We start from the raw sequence: 26,966 nt of genomic DNA on the forward strand, positions 1-26,966 counted from the left end.
AGTTAACTTAAGTAAATGTAATATTGAACAACTAGCCACTTCTAAAGCTAACTTCTACATAAAGGCGTTCACTAACACCTAAACCAGAATGTTTGTAGCACCTCTGACCATAAAGGTTGTTGCAGCAGTGCCCTCTTAAAGCTCCTTTGGGAGACGAACAAGTGGCTGGATGTGCACGAACACATTCTGCAGCGCTGTATCGGCTGCACGACATGTTGCTTAGCTTCAGTGTTGATCACTTGTACCAAAAGCTTATTGTGTTCTCGTCTTCCCAACATGACCCGTTATTAAATCTCTCTTCTTCTCAAATGTCTTCATGTCACCAGTTGCCATAGATTTGTTCACAGACTTGAATTCGCTGTAGCAGCCCTTATATGACATTTTATTAGCTAAAGGTTATGATGAAACTGATGCGTGGAGACTTTAATCAGTCTGTTTGACTGTGGGCCACATGGCTGATGAGCTCCTGTAAGAACACAAAGTTAACACAACAACATTATCCTCTTGTAGCTTATATTACAGTAATGGTACATATTGAAGATTTGATCATAAATCCTCAGGTGAAGAGACGGACATTAAAGTTTAATGAGGTTTCAGTTCACTGGTTGGACGTTGAGATGAATACAACATAATATTCACAACATTTGAGACTGAATCTATTTATATATATATATATTTGAAGATTAGGGTTCAGCAGATAAGAGTCTCTGCAGAAGTGAGAACTGTGTCATCCAGATTAAAGATTAAAAGAAAGACTTTGCAGCACAGCTGTGCCCCGATCTTTGTCTGAAAATAGACTCATTTACATTTTTATGATAATAATCCAACTGAAATGCACATTAATTATTCTCTTTCATTGCTTGCTGAACTTGGAAACCGACGAATGAATCCACAATGTTTAATCCAAATGAAGTAGCTGTTCTGCAGCGGGAGTACAGGACAGACTTTTTAAGATGTGGTGTTGAGATCGTTTTGTCAAAAAGTGTTTCCAAGGTCAAGAAAGCAGATTTTTATTTGAATTAATTATACATCGTGTGTGTGTGTGTGTGTGTGTGTGTGTGTGTGTGTGTGTGTGTGTGTGTGTGTGTGTGTGTGTGTGTGTGTGTTGCAGGGCTAAAGGCTGCAGCAGAAAACAGCAATTTTGTCTCAATTTCTCTTGAAATGATCCAAGTGGAGCGTGTTTTTGTCCTGCGAACACTTTACAGTAAACGCTGAACACGAGAATAGACAAAAAGAAGAAAACGCAGAACAAGCAAAATGGGGCAAGAATTGTTTTTATGTGCGAGCTTAGTACTGGTTTGAATCAAACTTGTTTTTGCTTTGTCTGAACGTGAAACCGTGACACGGTCCTGACTGTAATGTGCCTTCTCTCTCGGGGGGGGGGGGGGGGGGGTCGAGGCGCCGCGTGGCTCAATCGAATGAATTGAATGGAGAGGGAGACGTTGGAAATTATAATTAAACATAGAGTTGTATGTTTTTCTTTATTTTAATTATATTTAAATTGGGTAAATATACAAAATAATTTCTCATAATTGTCACCAATATAGAATTAAAAAGAATAATTTCACTATTTTTATTTAAAAAAGGAAATCTAAAAACTGTCACTTGCCAAAAAAAAAAGAAATCGTGTGTGTGTGTGTGTGTGTGTGTGTGTGTGTGTGTGTGTGTGTGTGTGTGTGTGTGTGTGTGTGTGTGTGTGTGTGTGTGTGTGTGTGTGTGTGTGTGTGTGTGTGTGTGTGTGTGTGACATTATTGCTTCGGTTGAGAGCTGGTGATTGATTTGTTTCCCTAAATGACGATAAACCGTGTGTGTGTGTTCATGAGTCAGATGTTGGGTTTGAGATCGATAATGTCAAAGCTGAATATCCTGTCAAGGTGAAAAACAGTAGCAGGCCACTAGTGTGTGTGTGTGTGTGTGTGTGTGTGTGTGTGTGTGTGTGTTCTGTTGCACCTTTACTCTCCAACATACAGTAAATGACTCACAAACATCACTCATTACTCAGGAGTTGTAAGAGAAGTCACAAATGACAAAGACGTTTTCAGAAGCTCATATTCTGCGGTGAGCGTCGTCATCTGTCACCTAAAACGTCTCTCTCGTTATATAACTCTTTTAAGTCTCATAGAAAAAAGACTAACGTCCTTCTGCGAGAGATTCCTGTTTCTGCTTTATGAAATAAGGAGGGTTAGGGAGTTTATCTATTCTTCTAAAACGGCCTCGATGTCAAACCTAAACGTGGTTTGTGCTTTTTTTTAAAATGACTGCATTCAGTTGAAACATGAACAGCAACTTTGAACAAGACGCCATCTTTGAGAGGCGTCTTGTTGCCTCTAGTGGCCTCTGATGCATCTTTATAGCATTGCAATTAACACTCATGTTTCTTTTGTTTGTTTAAATTAATCAACAACTGTTTTGATAATCAATTCATCGGTTTAGTCAAATGTTGTCTGCTTCAATATATGATCGTAAAGTGAATGTTTTTGGGGTTTGGACTATTGGAAGAATAAAAACAAGCAATGTGAATACTTCTCTTTGAGTTGGGAAATTATAACTGCCATTTGTGTTCATTTTATAGACTAAACAATTAGTATTTAAAATCAAAAGTAAATCTCATTTGGTAGCAAACAGACTCCAACATCTCGCCACAGTTAAACTCTGTTATCGGCTCTTTCAAGTCGTCTTCTTGATCTTCAAAACAACCAAAGCGATGAGACGAGAGGGCGTGTAGAGCAAACAGCAGGGCTGATGGGGAAAGTACAGTGAGGCTTTATTCTGGGAGTCATTAGCAGAAATAATTGCTCCAGGTGTGGGGATAGAAATCATCTCCATGTTTATGAAAACTACTTATTGAGGGATCAACATTGACAAGAATATATTGATTTTCAATCATGTAGCTCAGCCTGCAGGTCGACGATGTTTCTAGATCTTCATGGACAACGTGAGAGGATGTCCATATTAAACTGGGTACATTTAAAAAATGCATCTTTTTCTCTGCTTTTCTAAGTTGCCTCTAAACCTCATAATCACAAATATAGCTTTTTCTAAATGACCCCTAGAGTGGAAGTACCAGTACAACAGTAAAACACAGTAAAGGTTGTTTTAATAAGGATTTGATCATTTCCATGTAATAATACAAGAGAAAATACTCTATTAAAAGTAACCGTACAATGAGTCCAACAAGTCAAAGTAGTTCTTACTGTGAACAACTTACATACACTTATTAAGGATGCATTAACGTGTAGCGACGCAGCTCATCAGAGGTTTTTATCCCTGATAAAGACTGGAAACTTGTGCTTTCCAGGAAACATTGTCTCTGTTTACCCTTCATCAATAAGTCATCATGTGTGGGGTTTACCTGGCTGGGAGCAGATCTCATTGTGGGGGTGTTTTAAGAAACTGAAAGCATGTGAATGACGGTAATATAAAGTCATGACGCTGGTGATGGGAGGAGGAAGAGGTTGAGAAAGAGACGGGTGCAGTTCCGTCTCTCCCCACTAGAGGGCGACTCCCTCCCACAGAAACAGACGCCCCTTGAACTCTGTTGTTCTCTGCTGCCTTCATTTCTAACCTGCGTCTAAAACACTTTTTCACTCAACTTAAAACATTATTTTCGACGCTTTTCTGTTTGAATTTCGATCTTCCACCGACATGAACCACAAACGGACACTGTTTCACTTTACTAAACACAGAGTCTGAGTGTCAGGAGGTATATTGTCTTTTCAGTTTAACAGTTTAAACAAAAAAAACAAACACTTTTTATCGAAATAATCGCAATTATACACCAGTTATATGAATTTAGACTTTAATAATGTAGCTGTGGCGCTTAATACGGAGTTTAAAGTCATTGTATAGTTACTGCTTTATGGTGTTTATTATTATTACACTTTTCCTACAAACTAAATTACACTGCTATTTTAATTTCGACATATACGTAAGCTCTTCTATTTATTGGAGTAATTTTATTTATTATAAGCCCTGTAATATAATGTATGTGTTATTATAAAACTCTAGATTTGCTTTCAAATCTTTCGCAACAGCCTCCCCTTTGTCCTCCATCGTGCGGTATCTTTATGATTCATTATAAAATGCGGTCATTTTGTCCCTTTTGTCGCTTTTCAACACAAACACAAGTTACAAGTGATTTTTACACAAACGAAAAAATGCGTAAGAGTTTTTCAACATCAGTTTATCTGTTATTGTTTGACCTACATGTCCCGCACCATCATCTTTAATAACTAAATAATATAATGCATGTTTCTGTGTGTGGTAACTGTCTAATGCACAGTGTGATGTTGATGGGGGCGAGAGGAGGCTTCGTTAAATGAGGTTATTTGTCATTTGCATCACGTGTTTGGTGCCGAGATAAGATCTTAAAAAATGTTGTGCAGGAGCGTGACAGTCAAAATGTCTCAGCACGTCGTGGCTTCACAAGATTATATACAAATCAGAGGCAGAAGAAGATTTCTTTATATTCAATAAAAGCCTTACGTTTCTTTATATATTGTTCTGCTGCTGCTGGGAATTAAATATCATCTCGACACAAATTAAATATGATCAGACACAAATTAAATATGATCAGACACAAATTAAATATGATCAGACACAAAACGTCGCAGGAGCTAAAAAGAAGGAGAATTAAATTAAAGTGTTTTTCGACTGCGCGCATTTATTTTGCGGTAATAATGAATTTATTAATCTTGTTATCACTCTACATACCATGCTACTGTATTATTTCAAGTGTCGTTTCATATAACTAGTAATAAGAAGAATACAAGTCGTTTTTATTGATCTATTAAAATACAAACCAAAGCAGAGGAACATCACTTATTTCACGACTGCGTTCATATTTGATCAAATCCGTCCTGAATAAATCAGCAATTAAGACATCTTCATTATTAAAATAATAAACTGTTTAGTTGTAAGAAAACAAACATATGATTTGAATTAATTACCAAATTGTCCCAACGTCCTTTTGCATGCTATGCAAATATCTGTCGGTGTTGTCAGACTGTAAACATCAAAACAACACCAACCGATAATCCAAATGTCACAGCAGAACAAACATCCTGTGTGAGGACATGGCACACGTTTGTTCTCACACACTCTCTCTCTCTTTCTCACACACACGCACACACACACACACACACACACACACACACACACACACACACACACACACACACACACACACACAGAAGGAAATCCAATCAATTCACACAGACAGGAATTACTGATACACGGATGAAGATGGGATTAATGTATAACGTAGCATATATCAAAACATAAATAATAATAATACATTTGTTAGTGTGATTTAATAATTCCGTCATGTTTTAAAGAAGTCATTAAAAAACAAAAGTGTTTTAGTAGTAGCATCTTATTTATGAATGATAGTGACACTAATTTAACCTTGCACTTTGTAGTAGTATAAGTAGTAGAGCTAAACTTAAAGAATAACTGTTCCTTATTAAATATCTGAGTCATGAGAGAAAAACATCCCAAAAAAAGAAACCTGCCTAAAACCAGCCCTGATGTGAATCTCATGTTCTTTGAACTTTGAATATATAAAGTTTCACATCTTAATTCTCGTGTGTTTGTGTGTTTCTGAGTCACCTGCGGTCGTGAGATAATATTCACTGTGCTGTTGCCTCTCACTCAGTACGTCAGCATCAAGTGGATATTAGAATAAGACGGGTTGTGTTTGCAGCTACGAGGCAACACGTGTGTATATATATATATATATATATATATATATATATATATATATATATATATATATATATATATATATATATATATATGTATATATATATATGTATATGTATATATATATATATATATATATATGTATATATATATATGTATATGTATATATATATATATATATGTGTATATATATATATGTGTATATATATATATATATATATGTATATATATATATATATATATATATATATATATATATATATATATATATATATATATATATATATGTGCAGTGGTGCTGTTATTTATCCTGCCCTCATTTAATATAAGTGCACAAAATAGAAACACCTTCAACTCCATCCTCCAAAAATGAAATGAACAACTTCCTGAAAGAGTTTTAAGAGAACCCGAACATCACAACCTCCCTGCCGGTGTGAGTTCTTGCTGTTGTCTTGGACCGCATTAGTTTTAATGAGGTGTGCGTAATAAACGTGAGAGTTGAGCTATAAATAGCCGCAGGGCACATAAGATTAGCTCGTATATTTAGAGTCTTGGAGACGCCATTTTCTATTTAGTAGTTTCTACTATTAGCTTCGTGTAATGACATATTTTAAGTCTTGTTTTTGTCTGCAATGATTTTGATCTTAAATTACTATTTGAGGAAAGAGCAAAGAAACTTCTCCCTGTCAAACTCTGCACACGCATCATCCTGCACAGTGAAGCTCTATATAACATCTTTATTTCCAAGTAATTGGGAAGATATCTGTTCATGCAACTTACAGTTTCTTTATCTGCAGCACAGGAGTCCTGCTCTGAAACAAATGTAATTTGCTCGCAATGCAGCCATATCTGATTTCAGATAAAGGTCGAGTGAAACTGAACAATCGATGCGGTGCTTTCATTTAAACTGTAATCTTCTAATTGGGGCTGAATTGACTCCTGCTTCTACATAAAGTGCTGAGAGCATGAAAGGAAAGCCCTCTTGTTGTGGTTATTATGAGTTTCTCTGTTAATGATAACGCGGATATGTTTCAAAGTATTAAAACATTACATCTGCTTTGTTTAGCTAAGAACGACTTTACACATATTCTAATACTTTAAACTTCTTTAACTGATATCACAATGAAACTTCCCCACTTGATTATTAACATTAATGCAATATTTTTTTGTATTACAAGTTTTCTGAAATAGTATTTTTAAATAATGCAAATGAGGCATTATGTAAGGCTAACTTCTGGTGAATTTAGGAGAAATCAAATAGACAAAGTAACAAAGTTAGTAAAATCAAAGTGTGTTTTGCATGTTTTCTTTCCACCAGTCTGAGCGAAACTCTCAAACCTGACGAGTGCATGAGAAATGTTCTTGCCTGTAGTGTCTCGCAGTAAATGAAGAGTGGGGGACTTTGTACACTTCAGTGCATGTGAATATAAGAAGCCTCACATCACAGTAGAAAGTCAGAACTTTAACTGGTTGTCACCGGTTCCTCTTAGATCTAACGGGCTCATCAAAACCACCTGATTTAAGCAATGATTTTAATTTCCTCGTGTAAACACTGAAACAGCACAATCTATCTCTGTCACACTACAAACACACGATGCACGCCCACACATTGTTCACAATCACAGAACTTAATCTGAGGTAAATTCCTAGTTACCCCAAAAACAGAATTATGAGGAAATGTGACTGGAAAGATATTAGTGCTGCGACTAACGAGGATTTTCATGAGTGTTTAATCAGCCGATTATCTTCTAGATTAATCGATTTGGTCTGTAAAATGTCCATCCAAGTCTTCAACGGTCTTGTTTTGTCCAAAACCTAAAGATATTCATCTTAATATGATAGAAAAAAGAGAAAAGCAGGATATTTGAGTCTGAAAACAGCTTTTTTTTGCCATTTTTGCATGAAAAAAACAATCGATAATCAAAGTAGTTGGTGATTAATTTTGTCGATCGTCTATTCGATTAGTCGGCTAATTGTTGCAGCGCTGCAAAAATATCAATAACATTTAAATGCTCCAGAACGCATTGAAAATATGACAACTTTGATGCTTTTTGTATTGAAATGCCAAAATCCATTCAGCTTTAAGGTGAAGCTGACGTCGTTCAGTGCGGAGACTAAAGTCTCTCATTTGAAACCTGCGTCGGGACATTTTCTCGGGAAGAATCAAAAGAGTGGTCCAAACATCTGAGGAGAGGATTGGCACTAACATATTCTCCCTCTGCCGTGTGTGCATGCGGACACGTTATGTAAGGCCTCCATCCAGGATGATGCTGAATCAATAACCGCCTCACTGTCCCAGTGTTTACGTCTGTCACCTACAACATCTGGGTCACTTAGGATTGCTGAATGGCACAGGATGTGTTTTCCACTGAAGGTTAACTTGTTGTTGTTGTTGTGAAGCTTCGAGGAATTAAAGCGAGGGTCCGGCCGCGAAGCTGCCAGCGATTTTGAAGTGAGACAAAAAGGTTCTGGGAAATTTTGGGTGTAAATCAGACTGGATGACCTAATCCTTCACGTCTGGTGCGCATTAAGACGTCCCATCGTTCTCCTCGTACCCACACACTCACTGTGTCTCTCTCACACACACATCTAATCCTCCATCGGCACGCTCTTTTACATCTACATCTTCTAAATCACATATACCGTGTGGTGTGTGTGTGTGTGTGTGTGTCTGTAGTGGAGGGACAGTACAGTACCGTGTGTGTTGCTTTCTTGCTTCTGTATATTGTGTACAGGAAGTGATGTTTTGCAAACACTCAAATAAAAACAATGTCTCCTACACTCTGACATCCCCATACAGGGAAACTGAATCCTCAATTATGTTTTGAGGGACATGAACTGCAGTCTCCTGGGTGAAAACAGTGTGTGTGTGTGTGTGTGTGTGTGTGTGTGTGTGTGTGTGTGTGTGTGTGTGTGTGTGTGTGTGTGTGTGTGTGTGTGTGTGTGTGTGTGTGTGTGTGTGTGTAATGTATTTGTGATACGTCACAAGCGGTTTGACAGTCCAGGCTGCAAATAAGGGCTTTTGTGACTCATGTGGATGCTCGGCACACATGGATAGATGATGATATTTAAGAAAGCATCCTCTGAGTTTGAACTCATCTTTGACGGTCAGACTTTGCTGAACTGCTGTCAGAGACCGGATTGGTCATGCAGCTGTTTGGTCATGCAGCTGTTTGGTCATGCAGCTGTTTGACTCTCGCTGCTGGTCAGAGAGGCTGCACCAGTTTGACCAGATGCTTATGTCCTGACCACAATCACTGCTTTAGGTCGCTTGCTCCGGATAATACGACATTTTGAGCTCATGTTCGTCGTGTGTGGTCAACCGGCATCATTCCCTCCCCAGCTGTTCCCGTCGTCAGATTTGTTTGGACTTCAGGACTGCGGTTATGTCCTCCTGTATGTGTGTCTTTAGTGGGCTGATGTTAGTGTTTTAAACTCCATATGTGTACATTTGACACATCATTTAATTGTGGCAGCATGGAAACAGTTTTTGAACCTTCATATTGGAAGATGAAACAACAGCTTTATTTTAATGTCCTGTAATTTCCTAATACTTTCTGAGAGCGCTCGACACAGATTTGTAATTTGGTACGAATTCCAGGGAAAATGGATACAAAAGGTCGGGCAGTAATTTGATTTGGAGTTCTTTTTTAAGAGGAATTTCCTTAAAAGAACTTGCATATATGAATAAAATGAAACATGTAAAAACGTGGCAACTCATTTTGAGTAAAATATTGTACAATAATACTTCTGCCTCATGTGTTCTGTCAAAAATGTCACTTTGCTCTCTGCAGGTTGATGCATTTCCTGATGTTCACGGTGCCGTCAGCCTGGCATTTAGAGCAGATGAGCAGATGAGCAGATGAGCGTGACCTTTTGATCGTTTACGTTAAGAGAAAAACTCATTTGAATCTTGCACACAGCTGTAAATACCGGGTGAATCACCTTGTTACTGCCAGAGTCTAAAAATATACATCTTTGCAAAAATAAATCTGCGTGTGTGTGTGTGTGTGTGTGTGTGTGTGTGTGTGTGTGTGTGATTAACGGAGGGAGAGAAAGTTGAACTCTGAACAGAAGGTGTGTGTGCTTTGTTGACTTTGTTTGTGCGAACAACTGATGACATCCCTGAACCTTTAACTCCGCAAATACTGAACATGTAACAGAAAAGCATCTGAAGCCATTTAGTTGTGGCTTCAATTCTTGATATGTTCCAGGTAAAAGTAAATAATGTGCACAAGGTCAAATTATTTCCACATTTTTCGAGGTAAACATCTGTGTTTGTTCGGTAAAGCTGCTGTTCTCTACGAGATGGTGTGTGTCGGAATGATCAGTTCTCGCTCAGAGCTGCTCGTTTGTTTAAATCTGTGAAGAATATTCACTTTAGATCCAAAGATTACTTTTGTCAATTGGAATTAATCTATTAATTATTTGCTATAAAATGTCAGAAAATTGTGTAAAATATTAAAACGGACGCTTTATTTAAATTGCATCTTTTGTTGGACCCAACATTTCCGAAGCAACAAAGAAAATAAAATCATTCACCATCAAAACAGTCCGATTTTAAATTTGACTAATTGCTTTAACTCTACAATCAGAAAGATTAAAAGATGAGAAACTGAACATGTACAGAATAAGCGAGACATGGTGTTGAGGTTCAGTTGAGAGGAGTGTGTGTGTGGGCTTTATTTGGCTCCACAGATGGCAGGCACACACACACACACACACGATGTTAAATGTCAGCGTGCAGTAATACCGTTGCCTCCTGTCACACATCTCCCTGAATAGTAAAGCATGAAACCCACAAACCTTTTCTCAGTTTTGTTTTTCACAAGTTGACAAGAAAAATGTGTTGTTTCAGCTTGAAGCCGACTTAATATGGTGTGTTTTGAGACGAGATATATATATAGTCATATTTCTGGAACACGCACTACACTATCCCCCGCCGCTCGTCACCTGTTTATTCATCAGAAACAGTTTGTGAAGGGTTCCCATATCAGTCTGTTCCTGTTCAGCAGTCACGCGGCTCAGTGTGAGGAAACAATCCGCTAATTTGAGGTAGAGAGAGATCATGTGCAGCCTACAGCCGACCTGCTCGCCGCCCGCCCGCCGCTTATCTGATCTGAAGTCATTATTAAAGCAGAACTCTGACTCGTGCACCTGAACTGGACTTTCCCATTTTGTCATATTCATCACTTCTGACCAAAATGTCTTCAGTTGCGTGCGAACGTCTCACCTGTTTCTGGTTGCAGCTTCACAAATGAGGCCTAAAAAATAAATCTCATTTTTGTTTATCAGTCAAATAAAAACCTTTTTAATTGTTTTATTGTGGGGAATAAAAAGGTCTTGGGACTCGAGCCAGACAGACTGATATTTGGTGGATTGTTTTAGTTTATTAAAGAAACATATTATATAAGAAATATACTGTACATCTGAACAAATAGTTTGTTCACCAGATGTTCAGATGGACAGTATATTTCTGTAGCTGTAAAGTGGAAAACAGGGGTCATTTTTAGATTTCTTTGAACATGTTTTTATCTACAAAGGGGGGGGGGCTCTGCAGGATAGATGTGGGAACCACTGAATGGACCTGTCATCTTAATTTATTGATGCACTCTTTTTTAAATTGTGGAGAAAGCTGCCAGGGGGCATAACAAAACAATACGGAGTTGAAGCAGTGACTAAGTCGGCATCTGCAATTTGAGAAAGATTTGACTTTAGATACTTTTTATTATTTTTACATGAGTCACCAGTGAGTTGGAAAATACGTGCGATGTCCATTTCCTGTTAGGACTGCTCAAAACTGGGCTGGTAGAAAAGATGTGTGCTCGACAGTAAAGCAGTGTTGTATCTTTGTAAGCTCTCTTGTTTTATCCGGCTCTCTGGTTTACCCGTGACTCACTGGGAGACACATTCACAGGTTTTCTCTAACTCAAAAAGGTAAAATAAATAAAGACGCTAATCGTTCCAACATGGTGGAGTATATATAAATATATATATAAATATATAATATATATATAATATATATATATATATATATATATATATATATATATGAAAGCTCTTCTTTAGAATATATATATCTTTACTATATGTGGAATTACTGCAATGATTTGGAAAACGGCAGATAAAATCAAATATAGAGATTAAAATGATATAATTATTACATTTGTAGATGAAAAGAAAATGCAATGTTACAAAGAATATATTTATTTCTGTCTGTAAACATTTGTATTACTGTGCAATCATCTTATTGTTGTTGTTTTAAAGATTTAAAATAATCTTAATGCACAGTACAAAATTAATAATAGTTTTTTATGCAACAAACTGACAGATATTACTTTGTAAACTGGACAATTAAAAAAATAAAATAAGTATTCAGTGTCTTCTCAACTGTGGGTGTGTACCATTGTGTGTTTGAGACTTCTCCCACTTGTGGTCGTCTTGTCTCCAAGACCGTAGGAGGCCTGCAGTCTCTCACATCAGGACAGCTAGATGTGTGCATGCCACTAAAACACACACACACACACACACACACACACACACACACACACACACACACACACACACACACACACACACACACACACACACACACTCTCATGCACTGTTCTCACACATTGTGACCTCCCACATGACCAGATAAAATCAACCTCTTACTGTCGGAAGATGCACGGACATGTTTAAAGTGTAAATAACTTTAAGGTGTTTGAGGATTGAAGCTTTTTAAAGAAATCTTCACAGCTCAGAAAAGCTCAAGTTGTGCAGAGATGTGATGTTTCTGCACTACTTTGTATTCCCAGTTGATGTGGTGTTTTTGTATTGGTAACTTTGCATACAGTCCCGTTGTACAGAGAGGTGTGTAAACAGCCGTAAATGTGATGTGGTAGAAGAATCTGTTGTTTGATAAACCCACACCAAAGGTCACAGTTTTGATTCTTGCAACTGCCAATTTAACACATAACAGCCTTTTGTTGAAGCAAGCTTGTAGTCCGTGTACTCGCTCTGCATGCTGCACTGGACAAATATTAAAATATAAAAGGGGTGTTAAAGCATTTAAGAGAGATTTAAAGAATAAGGCTGGCATACTTTCAATACATTCCCAACAAAGGACCATATTACTTCCAACAGATGTACCTAACCTTTTCAAACACGGCCGTGTTGAGCAAAATGCTAACATGCTGAAGTTCACTGAGTCACAGGAAAGTGGTCCAAGTGGATGGTGAGCTTCCAGATGGAGCTTCCAGACTCCCGTCTGCGGTTCGGGAGAGATGGTGGACGTCGAAAATCACGCTGCGTCTCAACCCACTGCAGATTCTCTGTCTGATCAGCTGTTTAAAACCCCCAAATAGTCAATACGAGGAAAGCAGCAAGTTTGATCGTCTGCTGGTTGCAGATCTTTAGGAAACTGAAATCATTTTTCCTCTGGGAAATAAATTCTTTAACGTTAATAGAAAATATGTTTGCTGCAAGTTTCCTGTTTTCCAAATTGCTTTGCTCATCAGGAATGTATCGCAGCCCAAGCATGATATAAAATAGGGAAGGTAGAAATACAATCAAATTAGGGTTCTCTAATGGAGAGAACAAAGACCCAAACTGCAGCTTGTTATGCATCATGTAGGTCATCCATCATAGTGAACTGATTAAAGATTCAATAGTGTGTGTGTGTGTGTGTGTGTGTGTAAAGAAGTCTTTCCTCCGGGCCAGAGGTGAAGTTTGGACCTCTTCCTGTAACACTTTTAATCTAATAAGCTATAGACGTTTTGGTTGTTTTACAAGTTATAACCGAGTTAAAGAAATTCACTGGAGAAGAGCAAAGAGTTTATTCTTGTACAAGTACAGATCAAAACTCTGAGGACACAGCCGGCTGAGTTCTGCCAAAGTAATGATCTGGCCCTGGTCGTCCAGTTCTCCTACCAATGAATGAAAACGGTGTTTTTCCCTCTTCATCCTCTGAATTTAAAACATTCCCTGACATCAGGCCCTTTCCGAGGATGCCACTGGGTCTTCATCATGGTTTAGGTCAGTCGTGCCCTTTCCACAGGCGCATGTCACTCCTTATCTCCTCCTCGATATGCTAAGGTCCCCCCTATCCCCTGCCTCCAAATATCCGAACTTTCACTGAACTATGCCGTCATATCTGCAACTCCTCACGATTTGTAGATGTTTCATAAACCAGTGTTTTTGTCAGTATCTGTGTCCTTGTTTTGCGTGTGTGTTCTTGCACCATCCAGCAGCCCAAGCCTTAAACCACAGTGTGACACACGCACACACCTATCGTTTGCTCTTTCCTTGAAGGAAAGGGAAGAATTGAAAAATAATAATTATGTGTGTGTGTGTGTGTGTGTCAGAGTCTTATCTCTCAGTCTGCACAAACAGTTGTTGATCACCAGGTTTATAATGAGTGATACAGCTGCGAGAATATAAGGAGCCATTCATTAAACGCTCTTCCTGCAACACTCTGACTAATGTGAGTGATGGCTGACGAGGAAGTGAGCTGTCTTAAGAAAAATGCAAGTCGCAGGTAAAACTGACGCTTTTTCAGCCCAAGCAACAAATGATTCAGATCAAAATTGTCCAACATTCAATTTTGAAACCGCTTGAAACTTTTTTAGCATAAATAAAAATCAGCGGTTTGTGTTATTACTGTTATTTATGGAAACCGTACATTTCTGTAACCAAGTGTCTCCGGCTGCTTTTGCTCGTGGGACCTTTTTAATAATACTTCATTAACAAGGTATGTTTAACGTTACGCCGTTTCCCTTTTTATATGATGAAGTCAGCCGCTATTACGGGTGATGCATGACGTTGTTTTGCTCTAACATTTTCTCAATCTCAGGCCAGAAATAGGTCAATTCAAATGCAAGTCTGGACCTCTTCCTCGAACACTTTAAATCTAATAAGCTATTGAAGTTCTGGTCTTAAAGTTATAACCGATTCAAAAGAAGTTCACTGGAGAAGACCAAAGAACGCGTCTCTCCTCTTGTACACCACAGCTGTGTGACGGTACTGAGGCTTCAAGGTCATTCAGTTCTCATCGTCTCATTCTCCCGAGTCAGCGTTCCACAATAAATCAAGGGACTGTGTTTCCCTTATGATCCAACACCTGAGTCCACAGGACAGCCCCGTGCATGAAGCTTCTCTAGCCTGTGTGAGAGGCGCTCACAGTTATCATGCGTAGTCCACCCCCCCCTTATCTCCTCTTTGGTATTTGCTGATGGTCTCATAAATCCTTTCTGAGTTAATTGGGGAACTTACTCTAAGAATGACATGTCTGTACTCCAGACCTGCTGTGAGTGAACACACAACAGATTGAGTATATTGAATATCACACGTTATTGACTATTACATGCTATTATCATATATGCTAGGTATAAAGTACTTGCTGGAGACAACACTCGATTTATTACCATGAAAGTTGCACTATTAGTACAATAACACACTGATCCAACTTTGATCATCGTATCTTCTGAGCGCTTTGATGTTGATTTAAACATTTAAAAGGAAGGTGAGGACGGAACCAGGGTGTGAACCTCTCGCCAGCTCTCTTGTTGACGCTGTGACAACACAATGCAAGTGTGCGCCGTGATCTCCATATTCACCTCACGCGTCGTCTCATTCCCAGGTTGTCAGATAGCGATGCTTTCTCACGGCCCTCAGAATCTTCTGTATGAGACGCAGCAGGCTTTCAACTAACTCACCCGCGGCAGTGTTAGATCCTCTATTCACTCCTTCTGCCTTCACCCATAGACAAACAAACGCAGGACTCTCCCCAAGGAGACGGCTGTTTCGCGCCCGTTTGAAACCAAAAGTCAACATTGACTTATTTAAGGTCCTGAACTTATGTGACGTACTGAACTTATGTGACATACTGAACTTATGTGACATACTGAACTTATGTGACGTACTGAACTTATGTGACATACTGAACTTATGTGACGTACTGAACTTATGTGACATACTGAACTTATGTGACGTACTGAACTTATGTGACGTACTGAACTTATGTGACATACTGAACTTATGTGACGTACTGAACTTATGTGACATACTGAACTTATGTGACGTACTGAACTTATGTGACATTTGTCATCCTAAATGATGATCTTTTCCTAAACTTAACCTAAGCTGTGTTGCCTAAAGGGTTTACCCAGTAGGTAGAATAGTGATGCCAAGGGTTCCTGACCAAGTGTGTGTCGAGTTGGGCACAATATCCCATCCGCCCCCTCTCTATGACGGCTGGACCTTCACCACGCCTCTAAGCGTGGTCATTTACTAGTTCTGTTTGAGCATAAATACACCCTTAAACTTTGTACTGTGGAATTATGTTGTACCAGAGGACTTTGTTTACTGTTGTGAAATCATAGTTGTCTGTAACCAAGTATTGTTGGTGTAAAAGTGGCCAAAGCTACAGCAGAGATGGTGCATCATGGGACATGAACATCTCTTGTTGTTCGTGTTTTATGATTATGATATTGCTCGTTGTGTTTTGCACGTGGTCAGCACACATTTGGAGTTGTGTCGCATGAAGCCGCCTGCGAGTCCAGTAGTAATATATAAACACCACTGCAATGTACTGGAAGTTCATCGTGCCTGAAAAGTCCCAGAATGCACCGTGAAATGCGTTTGAGCATCTTTGCTTGCTCTGTAGTGGTTTCACAAATTCTTGTTGTGACTTCCTCTTGTCGACTTCCCTTCGGAAGATCCCTGTTGCCACCGTAAGGGACGCTCCCAATGCTCAAGCGGAGATCAGTGACGCTGACCCGTCAGGAGCGTTGTCTAATGTTCCACGCTTATTAAAAGCAAAGCGTTGCAGTTTTACACTCGAATGTTCAGGCACTAAAATGTTTGAAAGATGCAAATAGGGAGTCACAACTGTTGTCAGATTTTCAGATTGTCATTTACACACCTTGCCTTGTTTCCAGAGAAACCACAGATTAAAAGCGTCAACACACGTGGAGCGCAGCGTTACTCATTCACTTTCTCCTCACAGTTCTTCTCGTCGTCTCCTTTTTAAGCCAGCTGCGCTCGGGCAGGACGGGTTATTAGTCACAATGAGTGAAGTTCTAACCACATGATTCAGCTCTTAACTCACTATGTGCACATTTATTGCATGAATATAACCATTTGGAAAACAATGCAACAATTGTAAGATGCAGAATAAATGATGTTTATATTCACGACTAGTTGTTTTCAGATGAACTCAGTCGGTGTTGGAGGTGTGTGAGGCCTATAGGTTTAATTGGTTGTGTCTCACTTCAACACTTTCAACAGATGGTGGTGTCGTTTTCACATGTCACTTCAAAATGGAGACGTTTGTGTTTGTAGGCCACATCTCTCCTACGGACTTTTGTTTTGTCTCTGATGTGCAGCCTCCCACATTCTCTGAGCTGTTATTTGCAGCAGGTCTACACGAACCACAATTCAACCAACGAGTCTTTTCTTTTCTCTTTTCCTTTTTTTCACACTCTTTCACTTTTCTCTTGTTGTTCCTGCTTCAAAAACATTCAGAGGCACATAAAAGAGAGAAAAGTCGATTTATTTTTCCTCCACTTTCTGTAAAACTGAATCAAAAGTCGAGAATATATCATTTTAGAATTTATGACAAACCTTTTATTTAATTAACAAATCAAAAGCTTCACGTATTTCGTTTTGGTGTAGATTTCTTTTACTCAGAAACTCCTTTTTTAATTTATCACAAATGGAGAGTAAATTTGAGCTCATGCTTTCAAACTGATTCCAAATAAGTTTGTATTTAAATACATTTCTAAATTCTCCTTTTTGTTGTGGCAAATCGTTTTTCTTTCTTACTTTCTTCCGTATTTTTCTGCTTCTTTCTTGCCCTTATTTATTTAACTGTCTCGCCTCTTTCAACTAGCAAACATCAGCGGCAGAGAAAGAGGGAAAGCAGCTCCTCTACCCACTCTTCCTCACAGCTTCCTTTTCACTTTTGAAACGCACACCGTGCTCGATCGCATCAAAGCCGAACCTCCACGTCTCCTCCTTTTTTATGCTCTGACTAATTTTGAGAGCAAAAGACGGCGAGTAAAGCTGATCAGACTATTCTTTATATCGTCAGGAGTCACAGTCATGCTGCATTATGTCATGTCTTTAGGGTGTACTTTCTGAAATAGGTCGGCGGTACGATCGTCTCTAGCGACGGTTGTTTACATCCCACAGAGACAAACTCGGGCTCAGCTCTCTGGGGAAAAATTGTCCATCTTAGTTGTGATTTGACTTTTGTGTTTACTGTTTTAGTTTGACTCTAGAAAATTGTAGTCGGTTAGTTGGTGATTTGTCACAGGCCCATGTTCCTCATGTGAACAACACAGTTAAAAGAGTGCAGTAATAAAACGTAAAGTGCAGAAAGTGACGTGTGTTGCTTGGGGAGTTTGTGTTTTTTAATAAATAAAAGGTAGTAATAGTGAAACTCTGAATCATAATGAGAAGTACTTTGATCGATGATCCTTTAAAGGTGACATGTCAGCTCCTGAGTCGTTCGTGGGTGGCAGTGCGTTTTCTTTAGGTGCACTTCTGAAAGTGTGCAGCTTCATCCTAACTAAGGCTTCATATACGAACACATTTTAATATATTTATGGAACTATATATTTCCACTCTTTAAATTATACTTTGTAAAAGTGACTTATTTAAATCTTTTTAAATTAAACTGATTTAACTAAATTACACACTATAAAATAAATAATTATGAGCATTGTCACACTTTAATTATATATATTAAATGATTTGTCACAATGAAAGAGAAGCACTTACTGAAACTCAAACATATTTACGTGTGTTAAATGAGTTTAAATATGTATGTATATAAATCTAACCTGTGATTGTATTTTGTGTTAATTTGTGTCAGACTTGTTTTCTTCTTATAAATAAATCCATAAGTCATACTGAAACTGTGATGCTTTGGAGTGATAATATTACCAGAGCACCAGGGGAAATTTGCCTTGTGACATGTTCTCTGACAACCCACTCAGTTTCGACTGGAAACAAAATCTTTTAACCTTTTTAGCAACAACAAATGCAAGTTTAAAAAAAAAAAACGACGAGTGAAATGAGGCTGGCTGGATATTAGCAGAGTGCTGTTTCCTCAGCTCAAAGTAAAATAATAATATAGCAAGATCATACAGTCATCTAAAGACACAGTTTGACTCTCAGTTTGTTGAGCGTGCACAAATTCATTATATTTTCTATTTCACATATCCTGTCTCGCTGTTTGATGATTTCTTTCTCATGTATGACCCGAGAGAAGCAGTTTCAAAATGAGACTTAAGATATTGCACCGCGCGTCCCGTACATGCGTGTTGACAATATTTACGTTGGCTGATGACCCACTTGTGATTATTGTAGTTGCACTTGAATTCGTTATTCTGAATGTTGTTGTTGAGGAAGTTTTGGTCTCTAATTAAACATTTGATTGGAGTTTAACATTTGAATCATTGTTCAAATTATTATTATTATTTTTTTATAGGTGAATTGTTTTTATTATAGAAAGCTGTCTTTGTATTTTACTCTGCAGGTGAGACATTGCTGCTCATTTAAATAGCCCATAATTCTCTTAAGTGAGTGAAAATGTTTGCATGCAGTGCCGATTGTCAGACACTGCTCAGACTCCCTGATCTTAAAGGAGACGATGAGTAAATATAAACATGTTTATGGTTTCAGTGAGGCGGGTTGCGTGTTCAGAGTCCGTGGGTGGACTCACTATGTTGCCATCAGCAACTGTTAACTGACAAATCACCCCACTAACTTGTTCCGTGTGTGTGTGTGTGTGTGTGTATTTATTCATATACTTGTATGTATTGAACTGTATGCATGAGATACAATGACCCACAAAGGAATGATAAACAGATTCATAAACCTGATAACAAAATGTTTTTGTTAAATTAACTATAAATCGAAAAATAACAGCTGTGAGCTTTTAAAATAATTTCCTATGATTATTAACAATTAACATGTTTGTGCTTCTGTCTTTGGGGTTCTGTGAGTGTTTATACTTGCGGTATTTGTCTGAATATATTTATACATTATGTGTACATGCATGTATTTATGTTCTTTTTTCAGAGTGTGTGTGCAAACGTGTTTGTACTTATTACACATATTAGGGTACAACTACTACAATCTGTGGGAATGTGTGTGTGTGTGTGTGTACTTCTGCAGGCTACGTGTGTGTTCAGTGTGTATGCATGTACTTATTACACATAGTGTGTGTGTGTGTGCCTGTTCTATAAGTGTGTGTTCTTGTTTATCTACAGATTAAAGGAAAATACTTCAGAAATGAACATGCGCTCCGTGACGGTGTATTGTTTGTGTTTTTTATATTCATGTTTGGTTATTAACTCAAACTAAAATATGGTTAGCTGTGTTCGACATAACAAGCATCAGCAACAGGGCAGGCAGGTATGAAAATGATGCGACTCATACAGTATGTTATGGCTTTCACAGCCACCTTAACCTCCTGACATCCATTTAACATCGAATGAGGGGAATATCTTTATAAATAATATTGTGGCTCTCTGCCGAGCAGCATTGAAGCTGTTCTGCACCTCATTAATGCACTTTTTAAATGTATTTGCCAGCCGTCTGTAAGTCCGTTTAGTCATGAACATCTGCATGCACAGCATTCGTCACTATAGGTCATGTCCTAACATATACAGTAGCTGGTGTGTTTGTACAGAACTGTTTATATATTTGCATACACGTGGCCGTGTGAAAGAGCTTGTTCCCTCTTCTCGCTGCTCGTTGTCCGTCCCGGCTGACATTTACACATTCAAATCAGAGACAGTATGAGGCACATGACGTGAAGATGGTCGTGCTTTGTTTAAGATAACCACTTACGTTTCTGCACCACAGACTCTGTTTCGAATGGAGACACATTTGATGGTCCGTTGACGTCAAATAAAAGCCTCACATCTCCCAAAAGTCAACTTTTCAGGAACTAAGAGACGCAGCGTTGTTTTTAATTTGAACAGTGTTGTTGACTTTTGTATTATTGAAATCTCATTTATGCGGTTTTAAAATGAGTTCATATATTTGTTGTATTTGGGGTCCTGGAGACCCTGTGACCTCTTTAACACACACTCAACACTGTAAGACTTCAATACTTTGAAGTGAGGTCAGAGGTCGGCTCCAGAAAAGTACGCTTTACTTCTGTTTGGGGTCTTGAAGAATAAGTTTTATAATATATACATCAAACATTTTGAAGCTTACTGTTCATTTATTTTCTGTGAGTGACATGTTGGCAAAGAAAAATTAATATTAACTTGTTACACTTTAATCATTTCCTTATTTTGTGTAATAACAATGCGTCATGCTTTCATACTTCATCAAAGGGAGGGGTTACCACTTCTTTTGAATAAGCTTTTAATAACATAAGAAGAAAAGAATAATACATTAATAACCGACTACTGTTTTCACACATACAGCAGTCAGGTCCTGTAACAAGGAGGAAGTTATTAATGTCAATACAACACGATGGATGAGCTCTTTGGGTTTGAAACGTGTATATTTCCTGTACAGGACGTCCTCCACCACACGGCTCCTCAGCTTTTGTCATATCATGAAACATTTTGTTTTTCTTGATTTTTATATATATATATATAGATATAGATAGATATATAGATATATATATATATATATATATATATATATAGATATAGATAGATATATATATATATATATATAGATATAGATATAGATATATATATATATATATCTATATATATATATATATATAGATAGAGATATATAGATAGAGATATATAGATAGATAGAGATATATATAGATATATAGAGATAGATATATATATATATTTATATATAGATATATTTATATATATATATATCTATCTATATATTTCTATATTTCTATATATATATATATATATATATATATTTCTATATATATATATATATATCTTTCTATATATATATATATATATATATATATATATATATATATATATCTATAGATATTATATATATATATATATCTATAGATATTTATATATTTCTATCAGTATTTACAGAGCACTTAACAACTCAAAGCTACACGAGTTAGCACACACAGGGTGTGTCTGTGTGATCGGTGGTTGATGTTGTACATCGAGCCCGTCAGTAATAGATTGTTGACATACAGCCGTGTAATGTAGCGCAGATGGACATTATTATAACAAACAGGGAAAGATGAATACATGAGTTCAACTAAGGTGATTCTGTAAGCCATGATGTCCTTATTGGCAGTTATGACTAAATGCATTAATTTAACACTCGGATGCACAAACTATGGATTCTGTTAGAGAAACAAATACATTGTAAAGAGCAATTTATTTATTTCACAAAAAAAAACAAAAAAACGTTTCACTCTTTACATACCATATAGACAAGGTGCCCCCGTCTCTTTAGTCTCTAAACCTCCTCCAAGAAGAAGAGAAAAAATTCTGACATTATTGCAATTAATTCAGTCTGTTTTGAATAAGTGTTAAATACATTTGTAACATTGTCTCACTCAAACAGCCTCCTTTCAGAGTAAATATGAATCTCCCCATGAGGCGTGTGTAAATACACAAACGGTGCATAATGTAAACAGTGTTGACGGTGTCTTGGGAAAGACGTTTTTTAAGGACAGCAGATGTTTTGCGGCTGATCTCTTGTGCAAATACAGCGCAATGCAAAGTGCGTCATGAATCTAATTAAGCAATTAACACTTAACAAAGCTTACACCGAGCGCTTTTATCATCTGGATGTTTTTCTGACCATGAATAGTTGTTTTATTCCAAAGAGCTGCGGAGTTATTGTCACTTTAAGGGCTGATCCACTGAAATGTAGCTCGTCAATAAATGCGCCGTGTGTCCACGGTGTGTAGCAGGACTTTTGTTTCTGTGTCTCTTCCCTACATACCTGTCTGTTCGCAGGATTGAGATCCTTTTTCATGCATCAATGAGAATAAAAACTACTCTTACTTCTAACCATCTGCAAATGACCGTTTGAGTTTTACAGGCCGTGCAGGCTGTTGGGACACAGTATGCCGTGGTGAATTGTGGAGTACACATTGTTCTGAATACTACTTTGAAGTGGTAATGGGGAAAATGTTGCATCAAGGACTGTGCGATGGTATTTTTCCGACATGAGACACACTTGCCTTCTGGCAGCGCACACTTCAGTGCTCAAACCTGCAAGTGTGGGCATCGGGACAGACGCAGAGACAAGGTTTTAACAGACAGCACATCGAGGTGTACACAAAGACCAACAGAGTAACCAGTAGACGGGCATTTCTCTGACTCTTCTCTTTTTTTTGTTGGCAAGAAGTTGAACCTCGCAGGTTCCCATGAATGTCAGTCGCATGAGCTGAGTGTTGAAACACATTGATTCTCACTGCGCTCCTCAGTCTCAGCAGCTCACTGATGTTAAACCTCACTTCCCTTTTGTAGCCGCTTTGTTTACCAGCCAACATGCTATTTTTACTGGAGGCCTCTCTGCTCGCTCACAGCCTCAATTTACTGTTGAAAAGGATGCGTCCTCTTTAGCACGTGTCTCGTCTGAAACGACACACACACACACTTACTTTTCACTTCTTTGCTTCCTGTTCAATGCAGACAGTGTTAACAACATAAACTTCAACTTATGCTTGTTCTAAATCAAGAGGTGATGCATCGTAATATTCCTGTTTGTATTAGATAAGATTAGATATCTTGTTTGTTTAGTGTACAAAGACCAAAGTGTAAACATTTCAGGTTGTGATTTTATTGAGGTTATGTGCGAGGCTAGCTGGGATTGTTTACATTTGAAGCTATGCTAGCAGTCGTGTTAGATAAGCTCTGCTAATCGCCTGCTGGCCCTGTAGCTTCAGACAGCTCATGCTGCCTCTTGAACATGACAATCGAAGAGGGAACACTGTTGACAAAGTGTGAATGATGTGTCATCTTCAAGCCTTTAGTGTCTTGGAGTATTTTATTTCTCTTTTTAACGTTGACACAACATAGAGCTAACGGGAGCTCAAAATGGCATGGACACAGAATCTTGAAATTCAATATATGTCTGATATATTCTTCCCTGTTTCCACTTTGCAAAGCTGTGTCAGAGAGGTGCTTTGATCACCTGTTGGGCTGTAGTTAGTGTTGTTGTGGCTCATAGCTCAGTGAACTTATAGCTACAACAGGAACAGATAATGCAGCTCTCTGCCTCCACGTGCTGCGAGTCATATCAAATCAGAGTCCTTGCCGCTTTTGACACATTGAGTGTTGATGAGCCAAAACAGGTTTTACAGGATGTTATTGTAGTCAAGATCTGTCCTCTAGGCTAGGTTCTGAAGAAGACTGGATCCCCACCACTAATATTCACTTTAACCAACCTTGTGAGTACAATTCCCCGGGGAAGCACTGGACTCTGGTCTGGGTCCGTCCCCTCTTTATACCCACATTTACCTACAAAAGGTAATAGCCCAACAGGTTAGAGAGTATATTCCCATACGGTGAATCTGACATGCTTCTGAATTATGCCCTCTGATACCTTTATCTGGAATCTGCCAGCCCTGTCCCCTATATGTATCTCTGAATCTCTTTTTCTGGCATATTCTGGTTTGACAGGCACCGGCCGAGCCTGCTATTCTTATCCCAATCTTATAAAGGGGCCCATAAACCTTCCTTTTTACGAGTATGAACTGGGAGACTCTCTTTACACTTTTCACCTCTTAGAATGCTGTTATTCGGCCTTTTCCCCCCAATGTTTGCTTGTGTCCTTTCCCTTTTAGGTTGGTTTACGATTGATTATTACACATTTATATATATATTCATAATACAAACCATTATACTTAGTAAATCCTACTACAATTATGTACTAATAAAACCTATTACAGAACACATTTAATTATATCCCTTAATGAAACACACACTTATTAAATCCTCCTTGTTGATGTCTTTATAAAATGATTCTGTGCAGTCGGGCTTCAGGCTTCAGGACAATGGATTTAGGATGCTAACATTTACCGGTTGGTTTTGTCCAAACCAGTAGAAGTCCAAGTGCGTTTAAAAACATTTCGTAATGGTAAATGGGCTGCACTTATAGTGTTTTTGTGACTCTTTTAAAACACAAGCATGAACCCATTGGCACACATTCACACACTGGTGGCACAGGCTGCACTACAACAAGTGATAAACATTCACACACACTCACACACCGTAGGCCGTACCATTGAGAGCCATTTGGGGTTCACTATCTTGTTGACTGCATGTTGTAGTTAACGTTAAACTAGCTGCCGGCTGCTTGTTAAACCACAATGTCTCGTTTTCTATTTCTACATGTGGGTGTGAGGCTTTGGAGTTTAACGGCATCGTTGAAGGGGTTGTAATGAATAACAAATACAGAAACGAGTACCAAAAAGCGTTCTGTTGAGTGACTTTTACAATGAGTACTTGTTTACAGTTCTCAAGTAACTAGTTCTGTCTACATCTGTTGAGTTTGAGAGTCTGGAATTAGCACTAGAGGAAATAATAGTCAGTGCAATAGTGTCATCACTATTTATAATTTTTTTTGCCAATATGCAACACAGGCTTGCACAACAACATGCAGCTGTAGCTTAGTTCATTATGCTGCACATGGAAAACAGAACAGAACAGAAATAGTGGTAGTAGCCGTGCAATTTTTTGAATTTGCAACAGGAGGAAGAACAAATTGGGCTCCAGCTACATTGTGATGAATGTTTGTACAGCATGTGATGCTGAACATGCCATTTAGTTTTAGAGGCCTTTGTCAGTTTACAAGTGAAGTGAACAATCGTCTCCCATCATCTTGAGTCATCCTGACTTACCCTGCAGCACTGTCACAACGACCTGACGCTCATACCTTTAGAACAAAGGAATTGTTGTCTCATCACCTGACAGTCTGTACACAGTGTGGCAAGAATACACGGAGAGAGAATTGAAGTCTGGTCAAGTCTGGTTTAAAAGTTTGTTTTCCCAGGTACAAAATGTACAGAGAACTTAAAAGAAAAGGCGACAGTGGGAACATGCGAGGGGACTTTACAGAACTCGGTAATAAATCAGGATTTGTGTTCGCAAAGAACTTGAGATGCTCCATTTCAAAATGTACGATAGTTATAAAGATGCAAAGCAAATAGCAAGGATGACGGCAAAGGTTTTATTTATTTATTATACGATATGTTTTTGAATCCTCAAGGGAGAATTGTGTCAGTGCAGCTGCTCACTATTCAAGCTGAAGAGAAAGAAGATATAAACGCTGAAATATGCTGAATATCTTTAGTAATGAAAGATACATTATGAGACAGATTAAAAGCTGACCACCCACATCTGATCTTCTTTCACTTTTTCTCTCGCTGTGACACACACACACACACACACACACACACACACACACACACACACACACACACACACACACACACACACACACACACACACACACACACACACACACACACACACACACACACACGCACGCACGCGCATGCATGCAAACAGCCTTAAGCTTCAGTCAAAACGCTGCCCACACAAAGCCTCTTTGCATCTGTCTGTTGTGTGTGTGGGACGACTTTTCAGACATTGTCTTATGTGTCAGACAATATATTAACACACGTGAGAAAATACCTCCGCCTCCATGATTACAGTATGTTTGTTTGCAGGGCAGGTTTTTCAGTCCCGTTAGTTAGTTAGTAGAATATCTTGAATACTTGTTTACAGTTTGAGAAGTGATGAAGTTATGTAGTGCAGATCCAGAGGAATTTAATTACAGGATCAGCAACAGTCTGAGAGAGAAAGACACTTTAGGAATTACTGCACTTTCTGATTTAAAGATTAAATGTTTGTGTTTGGTTGAAGCACTTCTTATTGAATATGCTGCTGTAGAAAGCCTCCAGACGTATTTGACATGTATGTTTCACTTATGAAACGAGACGTAGTCATCCAGCATCTTTCAGTGGTTTCAGTTCACGTGGGAGACGATTGATTCCAGCGCTGAAGGCATTTTGGTATTTCAGATTTTAAAAACAATTCTGTGCAGAAGTTGAAACGGTGTCAATCCAGTTCACTGTGAGAACGCTGCTCGTGTTGGGGGTGTAGGTTCTGATTCGCAGGCGTTCTCAAAGTAGAACTGGTGTGAATGTGCATGAAGAGTCTGCAAGTGAGCATGCGTGCGTCCACACAAACTTTGCACCAATCATGAGTCAGCTGAAAGGAGTGATATCATATCGTGCCAAAGAAAATTATAACATCAGAGACAGAAATTGGGCAACATTTTCTTTG

The 26,966-nt window shown here is 38.3% G+C and overlaps 1 long non-coding RNA gene across 3 annotated transcripts in view; it reads left to right on the forward strand.

Annotated features, from left to right (window-relative positions):
- LOC115020392 (uncharacterized) overlaps positions 1–26,966 on the forward strand; it is a 51,714-nt gene that overhangs the window by 16,161 nt on the left and 8,587 nt on the right. The window lies entirely within an intron of this gene.

The sequence above is a fragment of the Cottoperca gobio genome, chromosome 15 (assembly GCF_900634415.1).
Source record: "Cottoperca gobio chromosome 15, fCotGob3.1, whole genome shotgun sequence".
Taxonomy (NCBI): Eukaryota; Metazoa; Chordata; class Actinopteri; order Perciformes; family Bovichtidae; genus Cottoperca; species Cottoperca gobio.